We start from the raw sequence: 21,647 nt of genomic DNA, 5'->3' as shown, positions 1-21,647 counted from the left end.
TCACTGCACAACAGAATGAAAGGAAGTGAGCCGGGCGCCATCTGAGAGGTGGATCTGGATATTGCTTGGGCCTGCATCCTAGAAGACTCAGACCTGAAGTGTGATCTATAGGCATGAGAAGTTCTCCACACTTCCAAATCACATCTGCCAGCATGAGTATAGTGCACCTATGTGGCGAGAACAAACACAATATTGAAATATCTATTCCTAAGGCCCTCATGAATGCATGATATACCCAAAGTAAATGACATGAAAACTCTGTAGAAAAAACTCAGCAAGCTGAGTAGCACCTATCTGGAGTCCATTGTTAATATGCAACAAAGATGGCTTGCATGGCTTCCCAACCACCTTTAAAGTAGGCAGCTGAGGATGATGAACTCAGTGGCAGGAGGAAAAGAATAAGAATGTCACTTCCTCTGCAGAAGAGCTTTTGCACTAAGAAGACTTGTAATGATGCTTGCAGATGCAAAACAAACCAGAGGATACTGGGTTTTCCTGCTAGCATTACCTCCTCTCCAAGGGACAGCATAGCCTCACACCATTTGGGACAGAAGTGAAGTCGAAGTACCAAGGAATTAAGAGAGACAAAACTCCAAGACAAGAGGTTTTAAGGGAAATCTCTCAAGCTCTGTACAAAGTAAAAAACTCACCTTTCTAAAAAGAGCTTTAATTGCATCCCTGTTATAAGAGAGCTCTTCTCAGATGGAGTCTCATTTCTGGGTGACTTCAACCACCAGTTTCTACTTATATTTAGCTGCACGATTTCTTCTGCTTGTACCTATCACTGAGCAGTTTTATTTTCCTTGGGTGCCATTTTGGAGCAGAGTCACCTTCTCATCTAGGGTACCCTCTCACTACCACTTTAGCGCCCCGCACATCCATTAGCACTCCCAACACCAGGCAACGAGCTGTGAAACACAGTGTGCCATGTCCCTGACTATGAAATGGTTCAGCAGAGGAGGGGGGAAACCTTTGCTTCGCTGATTAATGGGGTCAGGCCTTTTTGAGCACTATTCTTTGTGGTTTGGCTGGTTTCCTAATTTACTGCATTAAGCCCAACAACATTCAAGCAGAGAGGTGAAGATACAGTTAAGAAGGCATACATACACAGTTACTGTAAGTTACTCTGTGTGTGCTAACAGGACCCTTCTGTGCACCAGTTCCCATTCTTAAGTATCTTGTTCCTTGAACAGCATCTTGGTTCATCAGCTGTATCACATGTTTAATTATCACCCTACTAAGCCCAGAGAAATGCCACTCCTGGGCCTGGGATTCATATTTTTCTGCAGAAGCACTGAAGTCGGGTCCTCACAATGTCTAGTTAGCAGAGACTAAGGAGCATTGCCCTGTGGGATAAGTCGTGATGGCTTTACAGAGCACAAGAGCTCACCTCCCTTTGCTCAAGTGAGCTTCATGCCTTCGTTCCACCCTTTTCATTCTTCTACCCAGTTTGCAGCAGTCTAGCAAACTGCTTCACCTTTGTTTGCTACTACATATCCCCAGGCCGAGGATGATAGGAATACAGTCCAAAAAAAAAAAAATCCCATCTACCAGCTTCCTCTTTGTATCAGTCAAATCAGAACACCGAGCTGCAGTTAACAAGGACTTCCCAGAAGAAGCTGAGCTAGTCTTGCAGCTAGCTGCCCCTGCTCTCTCTGGATTAGTTCCCCTCTAGTAGAGCCCAATATAACAGGCCAACCTGCATCTGCCTTAGCTACCAGAGGGTTTGGACCACCAACAGTGCAATAGCTCCAAAGTACATCAGCACCCACTTGAACCCATGCTCTGACAGACCTGTTCCCAGATCTCAATTAGAGAAACCAGTGCTTCTGCTAAGATTACTTTCTGCCATTTGCTTTGTCATCTTTTAGCAGAAAATTTACTGACTCAACACCATGTTCCAACAGCAGCACCATGCCTACCCTCTTTGCCATCAGCATATCATGGCTCATTTGACAGCCCAGGACACCAGTGTCTGCTCTTTATTTGCCTAACACACACAGCATGGGCACTGGCAGAACAAACGTCTTCAAAGCCCACACATTGTGGCAGGGTAACACCCAGACTCTGAATTTTTCAAGAGACCAACACCCCAAGCGTTGCATCATAGTGTCAATGGAGGCATTGTAATTTGGCAAGCCAGGAATGAGACTAACTTCTCACTCCCTTGTAGATACCATCTAGCCCTGGGGAATTTCATCCCACGCTGGCATACTCATAGCTACTGAACTTTGCAGCAGCTGAGTGCAAGGACTGTGCCTGGCAAGGCGTCCCCTGGGGCTGCACAGCAGCAGCAGCAAGAGACCACGTGCCTGCACCTCTGATGAAGGGACCTGGAGGTCAGACTGGGGAAGGTGACTCTCAGCGCCTCTCCGTAGTACTTACACACTTCTCCTGAGCAAGGCTCACACTTGCACGTGAAAGTGCACTCACTAGTGATGCTGAAATCAAAAGCACATGAGGGCCACATGAGTGATGTTACATGTAACCACAAACCACATCAGAGCCAGTCAAACAGCTCATAAGGTGGGAAAAGGCTACAGCTCTGAGCTTGCTTGAAGAAGGATGCTCAGAGGACTCCTGCACTTAACAGAGCATTTTTAGGCACTGAAAGAACTGCTTGAAGTGTAAGAGTGAATCCATCAGACCAGCAAAGAAACAGCTATAGTATTTGGCTTTCAAGGATTTCCAGCTGGTGCTCACTTACAGCAAGATTTTCTGGGACAAGAAATAAGATTCCAAGCTTGCCAACAGAAGAGTCATTGAAGGATTATTTGCTGTCAAACAAATAAGCAACTGCCTTCAAATAGAAGCACATCCAGACTCGTTCAGCATCATGTTTCAGAAATGTCAGAGCCACCCCCAGTGCAGGACGCTGAGTGCTGAAGGTTGACTCATCTTTCTCAAGTAGTATTATTAAGGTTTTCACACCCCTGGCTGGCTCTGACACCGTAATTTCACTGTGACACAAAACACGCCTTGTCAGGGCTTAGTGTTACCCCAAGCTAGGGGGCTGGAGTCACACAGCTTCTGTTAACATGGTTGGGAAGGTCTCACAAGGTCAGCTGGCACGCACAAGCTCTCCCACTTCCACCTCTTGATCTTATCTTAACCCTCTGAGAAGTATTTCCCTTTGTCATCTTCATCTCCGCATGGAGGTCACCTCACTTCCAAATGACAAGACCAGGCTTAACTGCAAGTCACTGTGAGTCTGGGTGATGTCCAAGTCCTCTCCCACCATCTCCAACAAGACTGTCACCATGGCAGTGACAGGGCCAGGCCAAAGGAACAGGTTCTGCCTGGCTGCAACAAGCACACTGCATCTTCCAAGAATTTTTGCTTGTTGGGAAGAAGCTGGACAAAGGCAACAGCACAGCGCAAAAACAGCGCAACTGGCAGCAGTCCAAAAGTTAGAACAAATATCACGGAACAGAGCATGTAATCAGATAGGACCCCAAGCAAAATACAGGAAATCAGTCATGAATAAAAAGCCAAGCAGAAGCCATGGCTATGAGCAGTAACTGTAGGCACCAATGAGCCATCGTTAACCGCAGACACTGTTGTGGTCGAATGTGACCCTGGTTACCATTGCACCAGCTTGCTTCAGCAGTTACTGAAAAATCTTCTCAACTGGGAATAAGAAAATAAGTCTCTGGCAGGGCACTGCATATTTATTTCCCTTCTTTGGCTCTTCATTGTGCTCTTAGATGGTCCCTCTTTGCTCTTCATGTTCCATCTCCACCTCGCTGGCTTTGCCTTCATCACAAGCTGGAATTGCATCCAGCTGAGTCATACAGGAACAAACCAGAGGCTGATGTACTGCACACAGATGTTTACGAGAAGAAAGCTCAAAAGGAAGGACAGATGCGAATCTGAAAAAAGGATGGGACTTCAGGAATTTTCTGGCTGACCACACACACAAAGCAATTCAATCTGGGGAACGACATCAGGTAACAGACCTGCTCTACAGGAACCAGAGGGCTCTGACACTGGCAAGCAGCTCGCAGCCTTCCCCGGAGCCATAGTAAGAAACTGCCCATCATGCAGTGTCCTGGGGCACCCACAGATTTCAGTGGCAGAAGAGGACATCCTCTCCCTGAGCATCTACAGAACTGAAATAGCTTTCTATCCCCACTATTCTGAGAAGGCCCAGGACTGGTGACTCCCAGAGAGAAAGGCTGTGTTGCAGACTGAGCACTTTTGCAATATTTTGCTAACAGTTTCCTGCACAGAGTTTCAAAGATGAGCAAGCCTCAGGTCACACCTGTCCGGAGGCTTCACCAAGCACTGGCTGGGGACTTCCACTCCTCTTGGAGCCAACTGCTCCCATTCCCAGCTCTCAACCTCTCACACTTGCTCTGCATCCAGCTGCATCCTGTTCCTGCTGCTAACCAGACACAGAGTAGTTAGGAGGCTGTAGCAGAAGGTGCTATTTTTCTTGCTCATAGCCTTGGATGCATTTGTACTTCCAGACAGCCCAGTGTAAACAATATATCTCAGGCTTTGGAATACATCCAGGGCTTATAGATTTAAAAGCCTGACTACATCAGTCCATTGGGCTTTAAATTTATAAACAAACTTCATGTGACAAAGCTGGCTCCAAGAGGATACATGGATCCAAACTGGAGGGGCAGCACAAACTCCTGGTTTAACACACCAAGGCAGCCAGCTGGAGCTTAGCGCTGTCCTCACATTCCTCTGTGCTCTGTCCACAGTTGTGCCAGAAATGTAAGTGTGCACATTTTCATTCCTGGGAAAGAAATGCATTTGTTCTCTCTTCCAGTTCCCTATGCAGGCTGGTGAATTTCTCTGTTACACTTAAAATAGGTGTCTTCCTGTATAATAGCAGCAATGTCTTCCCCGAAGTGTGGATTCTTGGGTTTCCTCACAGGGTATATCAAAGCTTGCTCAATGCCAGGATTTAAAGAGTATCTGTCTCAAATAATTTCCATAGACTGCCTTGCTAACTGGAAGGGAAAAAAAAAAAAAGGAAAAACAAAAATAGGATCACCAAGAGACACAGTCTGCTCAGTGCTTTACAAACAGTCTCTGGAATAAATCCCAATTGTCATTACTCTAATTGGGCACAGACATCCTTAGGCAACATCTTCCTGAAAGCCCAAGCTTCCTTCAAGAAAAGCCAGAAATAAGTGTTCTTTTAATAGGTAAACCAGATCTAATCAAGTCCCAGAACTCTTTCAGCACCCAAAAGGCTGAGACACCCAGAGAGTTCCTGTTTGCCTGGAGCACTTCTTTGCTCCAGCCAGTAAACAAGCCCACTGAAGACAGCTGTGGGTTCACGAGCTCAAAGTTCACAGCAGCTCAGACCAGGATGCCAGAGCACTGAATGCTGCGTGCCCTGTGATTGCTGCTAGCAGTCACTGCAGCCCAGCCCCAGCTCAACGACATCCATTCTGTACCCTGAGAAGCAGTGTGGTGTTACCCAAGCTAGCTTGGGTGAGGGAAACCACACAGCCCCTTTTTCCTCACCAGGGGAACGAAGCCCATGCTAAACCTGCAGACACTCAGCCTGGCTGCATTGATGTACCCCCAGAAGTGCTGCACAGAGCAGACTGCTCTCAAGAAAACATGCACAGCTCCTTTCAGGGGATTTGTCTTCACTGCCATGTCTTTTCAGTGCAGCTTCTTCATAGTGCAGCTTCTTCCATCAACACAGATATTCACCCAAGCCAACATGTTGCTACTTTTGAGTGCAGAAGTCCCTCTTCCCGCTGCAGACAAGCAGCTGCATCACACAAGATGCTGCAGGTTGTCTGCTCCAAAGCACTGGCCTCGTTGGCATGCTGCTGGGCCCTGGTGCTGCTGAGCAGCACTCTCTGCCCTGCCTGTGACTTGGCTGACAGGCTGGCTGGCAGGCTGAGTTTAACTCAGGCAACAAGCACAGCCTGGGTCTGGTGTGCATCTTTAAAAAGCACGGCCACGTTCCTGGGATTCTAAAACACCCACAGCTCTGACCAGTCACTCCCAGGCAGAGTGAGCCTCCAGACACAGCCCAAGGAAGTCTTCTGACTCAGGGACTTTGTGTGCATCTGGTATGACACAGTACAAGGAGCACACCATGTAATGACCATTTTCCCACAGCTGCACTTCCTCTCGAGCTCTGCTGCACTCCCAGAGCTCCACCATCACACCAGCAGGCTGGAGCTCAGGTGTGGCTGGGTCCTGGGCCCGTCCCTCCTCAGCCATAGGTTGCATTGGATTAACACACACTGCTGTTAAGAGAGCACAGTCCCACAGCCATTTCCCATCACTTCACAAAGTCAACACGAGGGGGACATGCTACTCCCTCCTTGCCCATGCTGGTGTCATTTCTACCTCAAACAGTACCCCTGCATTTTTACAGTCCAGGTGCCTGGGCTCACCTAAAGCCCAGCCACTGAGTCCTCTGCTTCCCTGCATGTCAGAGACATCAGAAATGCCAAAGGCACTGTGCAGGGAGCCTCATACATCCCTTGGGACAGTTCCCCAAACCTCTGCAGCAGGGCCACATGCCCTGGGCAGGCTAAGGTGATGCTCCAGCCTGAGCTGAAACAAGGTCAGAAGAAGGGAGGAGCAGAGCAGGAAGGGTCCACACAGACACAGAGAGGTGTCAGGGGGAGCAGAGCAAGAAGGGATGGGGTTTGGGGATGGAGGGACCGTTCCTGCACCAGACCAGGATGCAGCGAGCTCAGCCAGTCCCAGGAGCCCTTTAGGAGGCAGAGACATGGATCCTTCCTCAGGTGCAGGCTCTCACTCCAGAAACAGCTCCGCTCTTTCGAGCAGGCTTTGAAGGCATCCTGCTCTTCCGCAGACCTTCCCTGCCCTCTAGTGGGAGAATCGTGCGTGGGGACAAGCTTTAGGAGAGCCTCTTCCTCTTCTACCTCCCATCATGCATGTGGACAGCAGCGGCAGGACCCTCCCATGTCTTGCAGAGGTAAAGCAAAGCAAGCTGCCTCAGCTTGGGAACGCAGCTCGCTGGGGTGGGACACGGGTTCAACGAGCACACCTGGGAATTTGGGGGAGCAGACACACAGCACTACCGGCAGTGGAGCAGGGCTTCTTGAAGCTACCTTAACCTCTCCTTCCAGAGAGACCTGTGAGCTCTTGCTCAAAGAAAGCAGACACTGTGCTCAGTGACACAGGGCTGCTGGGGTGGTGTGGAGAGAGATCGGACGTCATTGTGTATGAGGAAAATCCTGGACAAGCTTTGCAGACTTTCCTAGAGGACCAGAGCCTGGACCTGGAGCCTGGTAGCTTTAAAGAGTTTGCATTTCCCTCTGAAATAAGACTTGAAAGCTCTCTGGTACACAGCTTAATGCCCGCCTCATAGGCAAGCTGTAGGCTGGAAAGCAGTTTCTTGCCAGTGGAAGCACAACTGCTCCAACCTCACACTGCAAGGACTGAACCATACCACAGAGGTGGGGTCAGGCCTACAATTGGAAAGATTCACTGTAGGCAAAGAGCAAAAAACAAAAAACTCTGCCAACAAACAAAATAAACTTCCTTGCAAGGGACAGATTTCACTGGCTTTTTGCATGGGCTCTTTGCTGGGAGCTCTGGTAGTGATCTTACAATGCTTCCCTAAAGAGTGCTGTGAGGTTGTAGGGTTAACCCTGGCTCCTCAAGCCACGCTTGGTCATGCACCATCCCACATTGTGCTGCTGCAGGACCCTGCCTCCGACCCCCTTCTGTTGCAGCCACCCTTACGTGCTCTCCGAGCAAAACTGTGATTTTTAAATCTGTGTCCCATCTCTGCTATTTATAAGCCAATAAACTCATAAACCACAGCTGGGAGCGCTGCACATCAAACCCTGGTTTATACAGACATCTAGCGGTCTCTGCTCGAACTTCACTTGCACCACATGCGTTGTGGTGCAGGACCAGCACCGGGATTTATTTTATTGTCCAAGTAAAACCAAAGCACCCCCCTGTGCTGCAAGCACAGCCCCCGGGACAGCACAACTGAAAGCAGCACTTACTGAGCTGCCTCAGAAGTTCCTCACCTCAGCTCTCCCACAGCAGCTTGTCCTGCGGGGATGTGCCACAGGCACCGCTGTGTCCTGCAGGGACGTGCTGCAGGCACCAGCGTGCATCTCTGGGGGGGAAAAAAGCCACCACTGTGACTTTTGGCAGCCATACCCTGCCAGGGTGAAGGGGCAGTGCTGGATGCGCATGGAGCAAGGTGTCTTTGAACAGACTGTGCTGAATAACAGCAGATCTCTCTTCAAAGCAGTTTATGCATTACCCTGTCAGATACTTTGGAGCTTCCATTGCAGCCAATTTCAGCCTTAATTTGTGTTTCTACCCTGCCACTTTGAAATGAGAATCATCTGTCTCCAGCCCCAGAGCACCATCAAGATAAACTCAGTGTTACTTCAGAACCAGGATGGTAGGGGAGCAGATGGGAGTGACTGTGGGGTTACACCTGTAAAAGTTCAGCCAGTGTACAATCAGACAGCCCTGGGTCACCACATCCAGACATGCAGGAGGGACAAGAGAAACCCTGAGAGTTCACTGCTTTGCTGAACAACACAAATCTGATGGGGGGGGGGGGGGGGGGGGGGGAATCAAGTGTCACAAAGTATCAGGACTGCCTTGGCAGCAGCGTATGTGCCAGACTCTGCACCCATAAACTGCCTTGCTCTTGTTTTTCCTGAGGTTCCAGTTTAAAGCAAACAGCCCCCAAATGGCACAAGACAGCCATCCTATTGCTCCGGCAGGCCCTGCTCCTCCTAACCTGCCTGCTCTGGGCTTCCCCCATCATGCTCAGGTTTGGGCATCCTTGTCTTGCTCTGCATAGAAACACAGTTGCTCCATCCCACGTGTGACACTGTGCTACACACGGCTGCCATGGAGGAGGGGGTTGGAGAGCAGAGAAGAAAAGCGGGCAACCTCAAAGGGCAACCCAGCACAGAGCAGGAAAGAGAAAAGCCACCCCCAGGAGGAGTCCCCGCTTGCACCGTGCAAAGGTAACCCAGTCCCAGGCTGCAGCTGAGGAGCTCAGCTTTTGATCTCCAGAGCACATTTGAATTTGAGGAGGTGGGGATGCCTCTGGAGCTGCTGCAAGCAGCCATTTGAGAGGTGTCCCACCGCCTCTGAAGCTAAGGAGGAGCCACCATTATCAGCCGATTATCTCTCAGTTTCCTGGAGGGGTGACGGTCTGAGTCACTTGGCAGTGGGAGGGTGGTTTCTTCATGTGCTTACTGGAGCAGCTGAAATGCGTGGGCAGGGTAAAAACAATGCAGATGTAAGTGATTATGGGGGCAAGCAGAATCTCCAGGAGCATGGTATTTTTCCCTACTTGTTGGAATATGTCTAACATTTTATCACATCAGTGTGTCGAGCCATTTGCACCTCTCCTCCCCCATGCCAAGGCTGACAAACAAGCACAGCACGTGTATCCCAGAGTTCACGGCCCTTTGGTCTGCTCCATGCCATGCTGCCCTACCACCTGCATTTCTCCTCTGCCTGCACACATCTTTATGGGAGAGGAAAGGGCCATATCTCCTTTTGGTCACAGCTCTCTGACTTGCTCCCACACACCTGCAGACAAGGACATCCTCATCAGCCCTGCCTCACTCTCTGTGGCTGCCAGAAACAAACCACTTAGGATGGGCAAAACACCTTCCCAGCGTAGCCCAGTAGCTGCAGTTGTTACGTACAAATCTCTATACTTCCGAAGTTACCAGTGCACCTTTCATCTCACCCAGAAGAAAACCATCTGCATAACAACAAAGCTCAATGCATGGGAGAAATAACAAAGACTGTGCTCCACTGCACTGGCCACCCACACCACTCCTCTGCCGTACCCACTGCCTATGCACCCAGGCTGAGAGGTAGCGTTTTCATCAGGAGTAACGCTCACAGAATTACCATTCTGCAAATAAACACACTGAAGTCAAAAACATGGTGTAAAACCTCAGGGGAAAAGGCATCATGGGAGCATTCTAGTCCTAACAACAGAGTTCCAGGTAGCATAAAGATCTTCTATCTTTGGGGATGATTTGCAAGGAGTTTGAAAAATCAGTTTCCTTCACCAAACAGAATGGTAAAGATACAGACACAAGGTGTTCAAACAAGTATTTAAGTGAGCTGTCTCCTGTTAACAGGGAAACAGGTAACACTATGTTGTCCCAAACCTGGTGACAAACACACATCCCTTGGTAAGGATGAGTAACCCAGTAGAGTTGCAATGCTTTTGCTTAAACAGGGAGTTTAGAGCAAGACAAAAGGGCTTCAGAAAGAAAAAGTAAACTAGCTTTGCCGGGAATGTGTTTCTCTATGCCCACTGCATCACCACTTTCTCTGGAAGACGCAAGGCTTGAGGCTAATCCAGAACCAGATATCACTTGCACTGCAGCTATCAGCAAGACAAAGTCACTGGTCGTGGTGGAGCAGGCAGGAGCAAGAAGCATGAACCACCAAAGCTGCACATCACTCAGAGATGGTATTTTTCCTACTTTAAAAGAAGCTCAGTTCATACAGGAGAAACAACAACCCTGAGAAACTCTGGTTGCACAGCCACATCTCACAAGGGGTGTAAGTCACTTCAGCATAGATGAGAAATTGAGACATTAAGGGATAGACAGAGCACTTCAGGGTAGGAGGAATGAGGCTTCCTCACTCAAAACCTTTCAAACACCTGCACAGGAACTTATGGAAGGAGGGCTTCCACCCTACAGCCTCACTCCAACCACGGACAAGCGCATTTTACATAGGTGCTACATCAAGAGGGCCTCGCTCTAAGCACAGCTTTGAGGTCCGTTACAGGAAGATGCTCACCTTTGATATTTAAACCATGGCAAAGAGGAGAACATTCAGGTTACTAACATGATTAAAGTAAGGGTTTTGCATTTCATTTCCCCAGTGCAGCTAATCCAAAACCTCCTAGTTTCTTTAACATTTTTCAGACCCATTGCAGAGAGAAGGCTGGAAACACTCAGCTGAGGCATAACAGGGCAAAATAGACAAGATGTGGAGTGAGGTAAAAGGACCCCTTTATACAAGGACTGTTTCCATCTAATTCTGGAGCACCAACCGACATCCATTTATTCTGAATCCTGCTGCTGCTCTTTTTTTTATACAGGCTACTGAAATACAGAGACATTTGAGTGTGGGTAGAGCTGCTCTATCTCTGATGTAGTGGTGTGGAAAAGGGCTTTTTTATTTATTTTTTTAAATGTCTAATGGAAATACCTACCAGTATCAGGACTGAGAGTACTTTATCTCACCAAATCAGCTTTCAGAGGGGAAGCAAGTGTACCGCACTGCTTCTGATCAAACAGTGCCTGAGAGAGTTTGAGACAAACCACCTAGAGATGTCCCCCAACACCACTCCTAGGATCAAAGCCATGCCAGGCAAGACAGCCAACCTGGCCACGGAGCAGGGCCCCCTCCCTGTCACAAAGCTGCAGAGTCCCTCTCCCCCTTACCTTGCACAGCAATGCCCACAGCCAGCTCCATCCAGTGCCTGCTTTGCTCCAGCACATCCCAGTCTGCACCATTGGGTTTACGGCAGGAGAGTTGGGAGTTCTCCAGTGAGGTGCCTACGCTGCTGGGCAGCCCCACACACAAGTGTAGTCACTTAAGCCATTACATGTCCAGCAGCAGCCTGGGGGGAAGCAGGAAGAGAGCCCAGGTCAGGTAAAATCAAGACTGAAATCACAGGTGGTTTCCTTTCTTGTAAACACTTTTATCCTTCTGCAGCTGCTGGTTAGCCGAGTTTCACTCTTTCCCCTTTGACTGCATTTTCCTGTGCAACAAACATGGGCAGGATTCACATCTGGGTCACTGGCCGCAGAAGAGTATTTTTGTGACTGCAATCCCAGAGGTTTCAGAGGCACCCACTCCTGTGGGGAAGCGTGGGGAGGCCTGTAAATGGTGATGCGGAGCTGCACTTTAGCAAAGGTCACAGAGGCACCCCTCTCACTACGTTCATAGCTAGGCAGCATCGAGGAGATTTTCAGGGCCGTGGGACACAAATCTCTCTGCAGTCCAAGTATTATTTAAGCTTGCTGAAGAGGATTCTGCTGCCTTCAACATTTGTCCAGCCTCTGTACTACTACTAGCTGTCCCAAAGCTCAGACATGGTTCTACACAGCACCAGCTCCTGGGGCAGACCAGAAGCCCCAGCCTCTGCCTAATCTCTGGCACTGCCCAGTAACAGATAGCTGGTGCATTATGAAGAACCAGGCTCCCCTTTTGAAGTGCTTTATCAGCCCCCAGATATTAGTTAGCACAAAATGCAAGTCACCAGTTATACCCTAGGTCTACACAGGGACAATAGACTTCAGGATTTAAAGCACGAAGGTGAAAGAGCACAAAACCTCACCTCCTCTCCAGTGCAGAATAACTAAGCCAGCCCCCACCCCCTGTGCCTTGCTTTAAGTAATTAGCACAATTAGGGTCCTTAGCCTTTGGCTGAACCTTGTTCTCCACACAGGTGTGAGGACACATCCAGTCAGAATTCTGCAGTTTAATCATGCCTCCCTGTGCAAACCAGGTGTTTTGTTTTTCACCCAGTGAGGCTGTTTTTCACCTGTGGATCTCAGGCCTTTCTCCAGCAAGAGAAAGAGCTTTCTGTGTCTCTTTTTCCCAAAACAGGAGTTACAATCCTGAATTGAATTGCTCCTTGGAGCCCTTAAACACTATAGTTTAAGCTGCAGTCTCACTACGAGGTAGATGCTGCAGAAGCTAGTTAAGAGGTAGGAGGGATGAAAGTCACCCGCTGCCTTCTTTGCTCTCTGCTTCTCTGTCTGCCTGCTCCAGCTCAAAGACGCTTCTGCTCCCTCCCACAGATGAGCCACAAAGAATTGCTTGCCAAGGGCAAGCCTAGCTGCTTTTAGATATCTTTTGCTGTCTCTTTAGCAATAGTCTAGAACCCTTAGGGACTGCAGACTCAGGTTGAAATTAAAAGCACCTGCAAGCCTAGCCTGCAGAGAACACCTGTGAGCCATCCAGATCACACAGACAGCTTCAGCTCCTCCCTGTTGACTGCTTTCCCACTATTTGCTTGGCTGTGACATTAGCTCTTTGGTCACTGTAACACCTACTGTCACATGTCTCTTGTGTGTTCTCAGTCTCTGGAATTTCCCTCTCTTCCAAGGATTCAAAATTAGCACATAATTTCTCAGAAACCTCTTTCAGACTCTAAGATATGAGGCCCCTAGGCAAGGTCAGAAATCAGAGAAAATCTTATTACTGGGTGTTTGTTTTTTCCTCTCACCTTTTTCCAGTTCTCACAGCAGGCCCAGCTTACCCAAAAATAGTCTTTTCCAAACCTGTGAGAGTTCTCTTGACTTTGTTCAGGACATAGTTTATTTATTTATTTATTTATTTATTTATTTATTTATGCATGCTTAGCAATGAATGCAACAGTGACCCATCCCTTGGCAAGGTTAGGTTACCAAAGACAGAGCAAGAGCCATGGAAAGCTGCCAACTATGTCCAGTGAAGAGGTGTCGTGGGATGCCTCTTCTGGACAATCCAGACCCTTTGCTTTCACATCAATTCTGAGCGCTTTGCTAATGAGCCAACCTAAACTTTCAATTTGATATACTTCATATCACAGTCAGCCCACACTGGTCCCAAGAGACCTACGTGAAAAAGCTTCAAAAGAAGTGGCAAACATCCAGTCCCAAAGATATTTAATACAGTCTCGTTTGCCTGACTCTGTGCAGGGATACAGCTGGAAGTAGCATTATTCTGTCTAGCTGGTGAATAGTCTCAGTAAGGCATTACTGGCAGTAGCCATCTCTAACTTCTTTGGACTCAATCAAAATGCTTATTTGGATCTTAATCTTTTGAGTCTCCCATGGATTTTGCTTTTAAGATTACTCTGAATTCAGCTTCCCATTCAACATTCACAAAGCAATCCAGGCATGTTTTTGCCAAAACCTACTTTGGCACGGTCGCATTTGGTATCTGCATCCAGAAGTCACATATTAACAAGCCTGAAAATTTGCATGTGAAAAGCAGGGTGTTCGTTTTAATGTGCCCTTTAAGCCTCCCTTCCACGGTACTCAAGACCTCTGCATATTTCTTTGCAGCAGTTCATAAACTGTCCTGACTTCAGATCTTTTTCCCTGTAAAGCGTTTCCTGAGAGCATTCATCCAGCCATGACTGCAAGGTGCAGGCTGTGCAGCAAAGCAGATTATCTCCCAGGCTACGGGCCTCACACCCCTGATACCCCATACCAAAGCCCTTTGAGGCTCCTGAGATTCCATCCCAAAATTGAGATGCGACAATTCTTTGGAGCTAGAGGGGGGAATTAAGATCACTGCCAGAAGCACTCTAAACCCTGCTGGCTGTCCTGTCCCTGTCCTCAGTAACCTCTGCTTCCTGCCCAAGGTAGCTCAATTTCCTGTAGCTGTGTTTACACGAAATAAAGAGGAAACATGTTCTGTTTCTATCTGTTGTTCTAATAAGCCCTGAGCTGTTTATCACGATTGCTGTTCTTACGTTCCCTTCCAGGTGGCAGAGAGCCGTCACGGGGAATGGCCCGCCGCAAGCACCTACGGGTGGAACAAGCCTGTCACCCCAAAAGGTGCCTAAAATGGGGAGGAGCTGTTCAGCCCCTCCTGCACATCCTCTCCTCCTCCTTTCTGCTGGAGGAGAGTTTCCCTGAAATAAGACTATCCCCGAGTGCAGAGACACCACCTGCCTGGAGCCAGCATCACTTCCTAGGGGAGCCTCCCCAAGCTCAGGGACCTGCAAGGGAGGAGGCAGGTTTTGTAGAGAACACACACTCATGCAAGGGCCTCACCCCATAGCCACAAAGCAAATCTGTCTCCCAGGCACAGGGCAAGCCTTGCTTCTGGAATTAAAATAATCCCATGGTAACTCTGCCAGCCAGGCAGCCAGTAGTGCTGCTAGCCCTGCTCTGGTCCCCAGGGTCCCACAACCCACCCAAGACTAAAACCACCAATCCGAGGGAAGAAGGTCTCCTCACAGCTGAGATTATCAGCGCTTCCTGCCCCTGCCACCACTGCGCATCATGGAAATGTTTGAACGTCACCTCCCACCCAGCAGGGAGGGCAGCACAGGCGGTCACCGCAGCCATGCAGGAGACAAGGGTCTTCTCCAGAGCAGGCAAAACACCCGGCTGCAGCAGCATGGGGGGAGCCCAGGCTGGGAGTGCCAGGTGGCACCACTGCACACCGTTGGTGCTGTCCCAGGAATCATCTGGTCACAAGGAATGGGCTCTGCTGCAGCATCAGGCAGACAGCTTGCTGAACAGGAGGGAGGAAGGAGTTTCCGAAAGGTCCCCAAGATAGGTACAGGCCATGCTGCTAAAGCATCGGGGCTGGGGAAGACTCCATCACCCTTCGTGGAAAGAAGGGCTTGATCTCACCCCAAGCCCTCACCACCAGCAGATGTGATTCACCCGTCCCAGGAGAAGAGTCATTTGCAGAATGCAAATATTTATGAATCACCTGTGTGCCCTGCTGTCTCCAGGGCTGTTTTGGAAGTATCACACCACCCAGTCACAGTGCCACATTGCCCTGGCAGATGAGGGTGATAACAACACAGACCACAAGTCCTCCTAGCAGCACTGCATGACAGGGCCAAGTAGTTCAGGCAGGACAGAGACATTGGTTTAGCTTGCGGGCTAGTGGTGCATGTGCGATGGTGCTGGAGACTGGAACTGCCCTACCTGCAGATGAAACCTGTATGCAGCATTCCTCATGCCACCGAAGATTTTTTTTTTTTTATCTGGAAGAACCTTGGCTTCATTCAGTGTGGAAATCCCTGCCAATGTTCCTCCAAATCCTAATTTTCCCCCAAGCTCCTGGCCTTGGATCCTTCTTTGGGCTCCCTCCTTGATTGCAGGGCTAATGTGTGTGGCCACACCTTTTACCCTCTCTGTTCACCTTCACCTGAAAATGCCCCTGTAAATATGACCTTGTCCGTGAACCGCAAAGAATCAGCTCAGTGTAGTGTCCCCAAGATACCAGGCTCTGAGACAAAGGATACTATTTCTGTGAATCTAACGTACTTAAGAAGTGAAAGGCAACTGCATCATCAGGCTGCAGCCTCTGGTGCATCCCACACACCTGCATGCATATGCATGTGGGAATCACAGCACCTGCATGAGGTCTCTGACCATCCACGCTGGTCTTGAAGGCCTTCTGTGTAATTCCTTCCTTCTGCATAGTCAGTCCCCAAATCCTCCCTCTCACAGCCTCCCCCTGCTGGCAAGGAGTTCACGGCATTTCCCACTCCCCAGCACTTGCCACAGCCCCACACATCATAACCCCAAACACATCTCCTGGCTACTCACCCATGTCACTCTTCGGCCAGGCCTTGCAGACACAGCCATTGGGGTGTTCACACTCCTCAGCTTCCAGCTTCCTCGTGCAGGCAAAGCAAAACTCTGGGGCAAAGGAGAAGAACACTAAAACCTTGCTTACAAGACACGTGAAGTATTTTTACAGACCACCTTTCCACCACTGTATTGTAGCCACCTTTGGGTGGGATAAACAGCCCATACAATGTTAACTGCTCTGCCTCATCCTTTCTCCATCAGGAGTGCTTCTTTTGGGGCATTTGCAACTGTCTGCACATGCTTCCTGCCACAGCACAAGGAAGGCTGGAATGCACTGGATGAAACTCTCCCAGGCACAAGAAGCTGTTCCTTCCTGCATTTTCTTTCTCCACCCCCAGTCATATACCCTCCTTTACCTGGGCATACAGCTATCCACCATAAAAACTGCATGGAGAGAAGATGCCTTTAGAGATGTTGCATCTGCTTTAGATACTGTGGTAAGTGAAAATTAGTTCACTTTGGACATTCATCCACATACACACATGAACAATTGGTTGCAACCTGCCAGCATTCACAATTTAGGCTATTTTTCACCTATTACAGGTAGTGCATCTCCGGTCAAGCTCCTACTCCCCGCTCGTCTCAATGCCAGCTACTTATTCCAGTATCTTACTATAAGTGAGCATCTCCCTCAGAGGGAACTTTGAAATAAAGTATATTCTGGACTTAAGTTCATGCAAACATTAACAAAGGTGAAGGGAAAAAAAACCAAAACACACACAAAAAGGATAATAAGAAAAATATGAGTCATCACAGATTGCTGAGAGGACTTCAGTGACACATGGAGAGGTGCACACACACCCCATGATGCCACCATACATCAAAGCACACTAAATGCTGACAAGCAACATATAAATCATCAAACAGAATAACAATAAGAATCATGCGTCACCTGAAAAGGCATTTAAAAAAAAAAAAAAAAGCAACCAGAAATAAAGAGCAAAGAAAAATACAATGCAGAGTGCAAACCACGGCTACAGATTTCAGCTGCCAGCAAACACTGCGTGGGAAAATGCTGCCTGGAGATCAAACATGCATTGTTCTGGGGGGAAAAAAAAAAAAAAAAGTACTTCACACTCCGAAGTTTTCTTATGTCAAAGGGGAAACTAGCTGCGACAAAGAAGGCCCAGCAATAAGTAAAACAAAAGTGAACCATCCTCTCATGCTTTTACACCTGCAGTCAAGTTCTCAAGCCCCTGCATCATGTCCCTGATGCAAAATAGTTTGGTCTCAGGATCTTTGTCAGGGCATTCCTGGGACATTTAAGCCACAAAAATGGGCTGCAAGACTCTACGTGATAGCTGGGAAATGCACTTTCTTGCAGGGTTCCATGGCGCAACAGAGAAGCAGCATTCCCTACAGACCACCACACTGAGCATTTGTTCTGTGTGGGGTTTGTTCTGGTGGATTGACAGACGAGTTTGCAGGCAAACAGGCTTCTCCCAGGTGGCCAAAAACATAGCAGTAGTCCCCGCAAAACTCTTCCCCCATACAGAGGACCACCAGGACACTTCTAGCACCATTACTGTGCTGATGAGTTCACATCTGTAAGCCCAGCAGTGAGATTGAAGGCAGGTACCTGCTGCCAAGGCACCAGTTATCTGGCTGCACTTGGCTTTGTGCACCTGTCATCTTGCATTTGTCATCTGCTTTCAAGGGGAGGGCAGGAGGGAACCTGCCCCATCCTCAGGGAGGTACTGAGCCTGCCTGGGGAAAAGGTCCCGAGACTTTGTGGGGAAGGCAGGGAGAGGAGTCCCAGGGAGGAGCTGTGGCACAAGGACAAGCCTTGGGGCTGATGGAGACCTCACTGGGGCAGCAGGGGTTCACCAGTGCCTTGGTCCAAAGCCCCAGCTGTGAGGACTGAGTGGGCTGGTAAACCTCCGTACATCTGTTTCGTTCTCTCTCCTTGCTCTGAGTTGTCTCTTACTAAAAAGGCGTCCTTCTGAGTTTCTATTCAGGCTTTCCTTTCCAGTCACTTGCTACAAGTTCACAGCAGCAATTTCTTTTTTTAACAGATATCAGACTACTGGCCTGTCCTCAACATGTACTCAGAGATTTAAACTATGGTTAAAATTAATGCTTTAAACTATTAGTTAAAACTAATATCAGTAGCTCGGGCAGTTCCAGTCAGAAACACAAAAATATCAGATGTTCTCCATACAAAGCCCCCAGGCCTTCTGGGTTTACGTTTGATGGGCTAGCTTTAAGTTCAGCTGACTAGCTTCCATTGGAAACAAAACATTATGTCATGGTTTTGATATTATTGTATTCTATTTCTTTCCAAATGTAAACCCAAAACACTGTAAGTGTCCTGCCTAAGTCACTGACAGTTTTATCTGCTACAGTGCTGGCTGCAATTATTTTTAGTTTTACTCCATTTAAGGGGAGTAAAAAACCTGTCTATAAACAAAGATAGTACTTATTAATAACTAACTTGCCTTAACAAAAGTTTTTCCTCTTAAGTTTGGTGTGATGCCACAGGCTCACTCCTCTCTTTTTGCTGTATTCTAACTTCCATAATTAACAGTAAAGCCTTTCAGCTTTTCCTCTTAATTAAAATAGTTTTGAGTTCACTGTAACCTTATAGCGAACAATGCCTATGGGTGAGGTCTCACCGAAAACCACCTTGTACTAAAGTAGCACGTTGCACTCCTAATTAGGCATGGCAGGTTGGTTGGTTGGTTTGTTTTCAGCAGCATCGGGGATGTTTTTACCAGAGCTCGCCCGTAACACAGCCTTCACACCACACGTACCAGCTTTGCAGAGCCACACCGTCGGACATGGCTGCAGCTGGATGTCAGCTTGAGGGCAGACATGGCCGCGTCCCTACTTCTGGGAAGTCATCCTTCCTGTTGGGACTGTAACTGCTTGTTTTTAGCATCCTAGCTACAGCCATCTTCTCACAAGTCTTTGCTGTGCCTCTAAGATGGTGTTTCTTCCCCTCAGTGGTCATTTCCAAACCCTTCCATTTGCTGCCCGTGCCCCCAGGCCTGAGGCAGGCTATTTCCTCAGCACACGGGCCGCCACAACCCCACACAATTTCCCAGAGCTGAAGCACATTACGTGGCTGCACTGTCCTTCTCATTAATGCTGCCTCCCAAACCTTTCAGATTTTATTTGAAGCTGGGTGGCTGTGCCCAGGTGTTGGCCGCAGGGGCTGCAGGTCTCTGTGAGGAGAGCACAGGGGCTGCCTCGTGTGGAGCGCTGCCATTTCCAGAGGATTCCAGAACGTTCCAAGGAGCGCTGCCATTTCCAGAGGGTTCCAGAACATTCCAAGCACCTCAGTAACGGAACCACCAACCCCACAGCTGAGCCCAGCAGCAGTGCAGGTGGTGGCTCTGGGTAAAAGCGTTTAAGAAAAGCCGAAACACTGCCTGGCAGTGAGGACTGAGGAAAAAAAATGTGAGAAACAGCTCTGCAGCACTGAGGTGAGAGAAGGAGGGGAGAAGATGGCGCTGCCTGAGCAGGGATTCCCCTGCAGGCTTTGGGGAGGCCACAGCGGAAGGGGTTTATCCCAAAGGAGCAGGGGAAAGTGGGAGAAGGAAGAAGCAGTAGACAGGAGCTGTTAAGGTCTGACCAGAGCCACCATTCCTATACCACTGGGTAGAGGAGTCAGGAGGGAAAGGGTGAAGCTGAGCCTGGAAGGAAGCACAGGTGAGGAAGAGGTTTTATTTTAATTTCTCTCTCACTATCTATATCAATTTTAATGGGGAATAAATTAGTTTTCCTCAATTCTGTTTAGCCCATGATGGGAATGGGTAAGTAATCTCTCTGTCTTTATCGCAACCCACAAGCTTTTCCATCTCATTTTTTCCCTCTATCCTATTGAGGAGGGAAAGTGAGAAAACAGCTGGGTGAGCATTTGGGAGCTAGCCAGGGTCAACACCACAAGTAACAATTATTGTTTAAATTTCCACTGTTCACAGGTGTGTGGAGTAATCATCTAGAAGGTTTAAGATGTGCTACTTCTACAGCACATTCCTGCTGGCAGTTCTGACTATTTTCAACATGGCTCAGTCCTACTTCCCCCAGAGAGGTAAGCAACTGTTCCTGTTCAGCCCAGAGGGATGCCAAGACGGAATGTAGCGTTTCTGGCTCTATCTTTGGTGGAGACAGATCTGCAGTGCTGACAGGGCCATTGCAGACCACTACCCCATTGAGTGGCGTGGGGAAGGAGGGATTCCTGAGAGACACCATCCTGCAGACTCAGCAGCTCTGTGCAAGGCTGGGGGCTACTGAAAGTCAGTGTGGGGCTCCACTGCCTACCCGCTCCCTTTTACTCTCAGCAAGAGAAAGCAAATGTACTTCAGGTTCCCATCTCTGTGTTAAACATGCTCTTTAAGACCACAGGAAACAGTGCTTTTAGAAAGCAGGGCTACAGGGTCATCAGGGTTTTGTTCTCTCTCTCCTCCTCCCCCCCATGCGCGTGCATGCACACACACACAGAGGAGATCAAAGGTAAAGAATGAGAGGAGTCAAAGGGGTTAAAGAAAGACCAAATTGCCAAACCAATAATGTGAAGCATATTGCTAACAGACAATTCCACAGTTCTGCAAGAGGTTTTCACACCCCTAAGAGCAAAAACAAAGTGTTCAGCAGCAGTACTAGACTTGCAAAAGGTATAAATCACTAGAAAACAGTCTCAAGTTAGCAAAAGAGCAGTAACTTGTTAAAAAGCGTCAAGCTTCCCAAAAGGCTGTACAGAGAAGTAATGCTTGCTGTGTAAGTGCAGTTACTGGAGAGTTAAGGATTTAAGACAAACATCAGTTTATTTCCTCTCAGTCATGTCCTTTGTTCGTATGACCTTATTCTCTCTCTGAAGAACTAGTTGTGTTGATTTGGCCTGGCTGTGGGCTGGCAGATGGGCAAGACTCACCACTGTCACCATTTCCTTATGCACTTTCAATGCTTGTCATAACCCCAATATGAGCACTACGGAAAACTTAGCAAGGTTTTCTTCACAGTGTCCCATAAAGTTATGTGCTAAGCATGGTTTACAGGCAATGAGCTGAAAGGCAGAAACGAAAGCGCTACTACCAAGTGCCAGTTTAGGATTTTTCAAATAATTCAGCGATTACACATCTCTTGGTATGCTCTGCATTCAACCCCAACAGTACCAAACAGCAGCCTTGAGGTCTGCCACAGTCATCCCCACCTCGTTTTCTCATACTTCATCCCCTCAGCGTATCTTCTAGTTCCGCCCAATGAGCAGGGCTGAATTTTGGCCACTTAGCTCTCCATGAAGCCAAAGGATGATGGGGGGCGGACAGTTTTGGTTGAAATGGAAAGTAGACCTTTCAGGCCAGTGTCCTGCAGGAG

General features: G+C 48.4%; 1 long non-coding RNA gene across 5 annotated transcripts; it reads right to left on the bottom strand.

The window, feature by feature from the left end:
- Positions 1-1,951: 1,951 nt before the first annotated feature.
- On the bottom strand, positions 1,952-19,096 carry LOC308198751. Of its 5 annotated transcripts, XR_013954168.1 has the most exons (4): positions 19,082-19,096; positions 16,284-16,376; positions 11,433-11,611; positions 1,952-4,967 (listed from the first exon to the last, which is right to left on the bottom strand). It is a non-coding gene; the product is annotated as an uncharacterized lncRNA (long non-coding RNA). The 5 variants fall into 5 exon arrangements; XR_013954169.1 differs by lacking the exons at positions 16,284-16,376; positions 19,082-19,096 and adding an exon at positions 12,725-12,918; XR_013954170.1 differs by lacking the exons at positions 16,284-16,376; positions 19,082-19,096 and adding an exon at positions 12,332-12,438.
- Positions 19,097-21,647: the final 2,551 nt, after the last annotated feature.

The sequence above is a fragment of the Anser brachyrhynchus genome (assembly GCF_964034855.1).
Source record: "Anser brachyrhynchus genome assembly, chromosome: 8".
NCBI classification, from domain to species: Eukaryota; Metazoa; Chordata; class Aves; order Anseriformes; family Anatidae; genus Anser; species Anser brachyrhynchus.
This window is presented reverse-complemented; position numbering and strand designations above follow the sequence as displayed.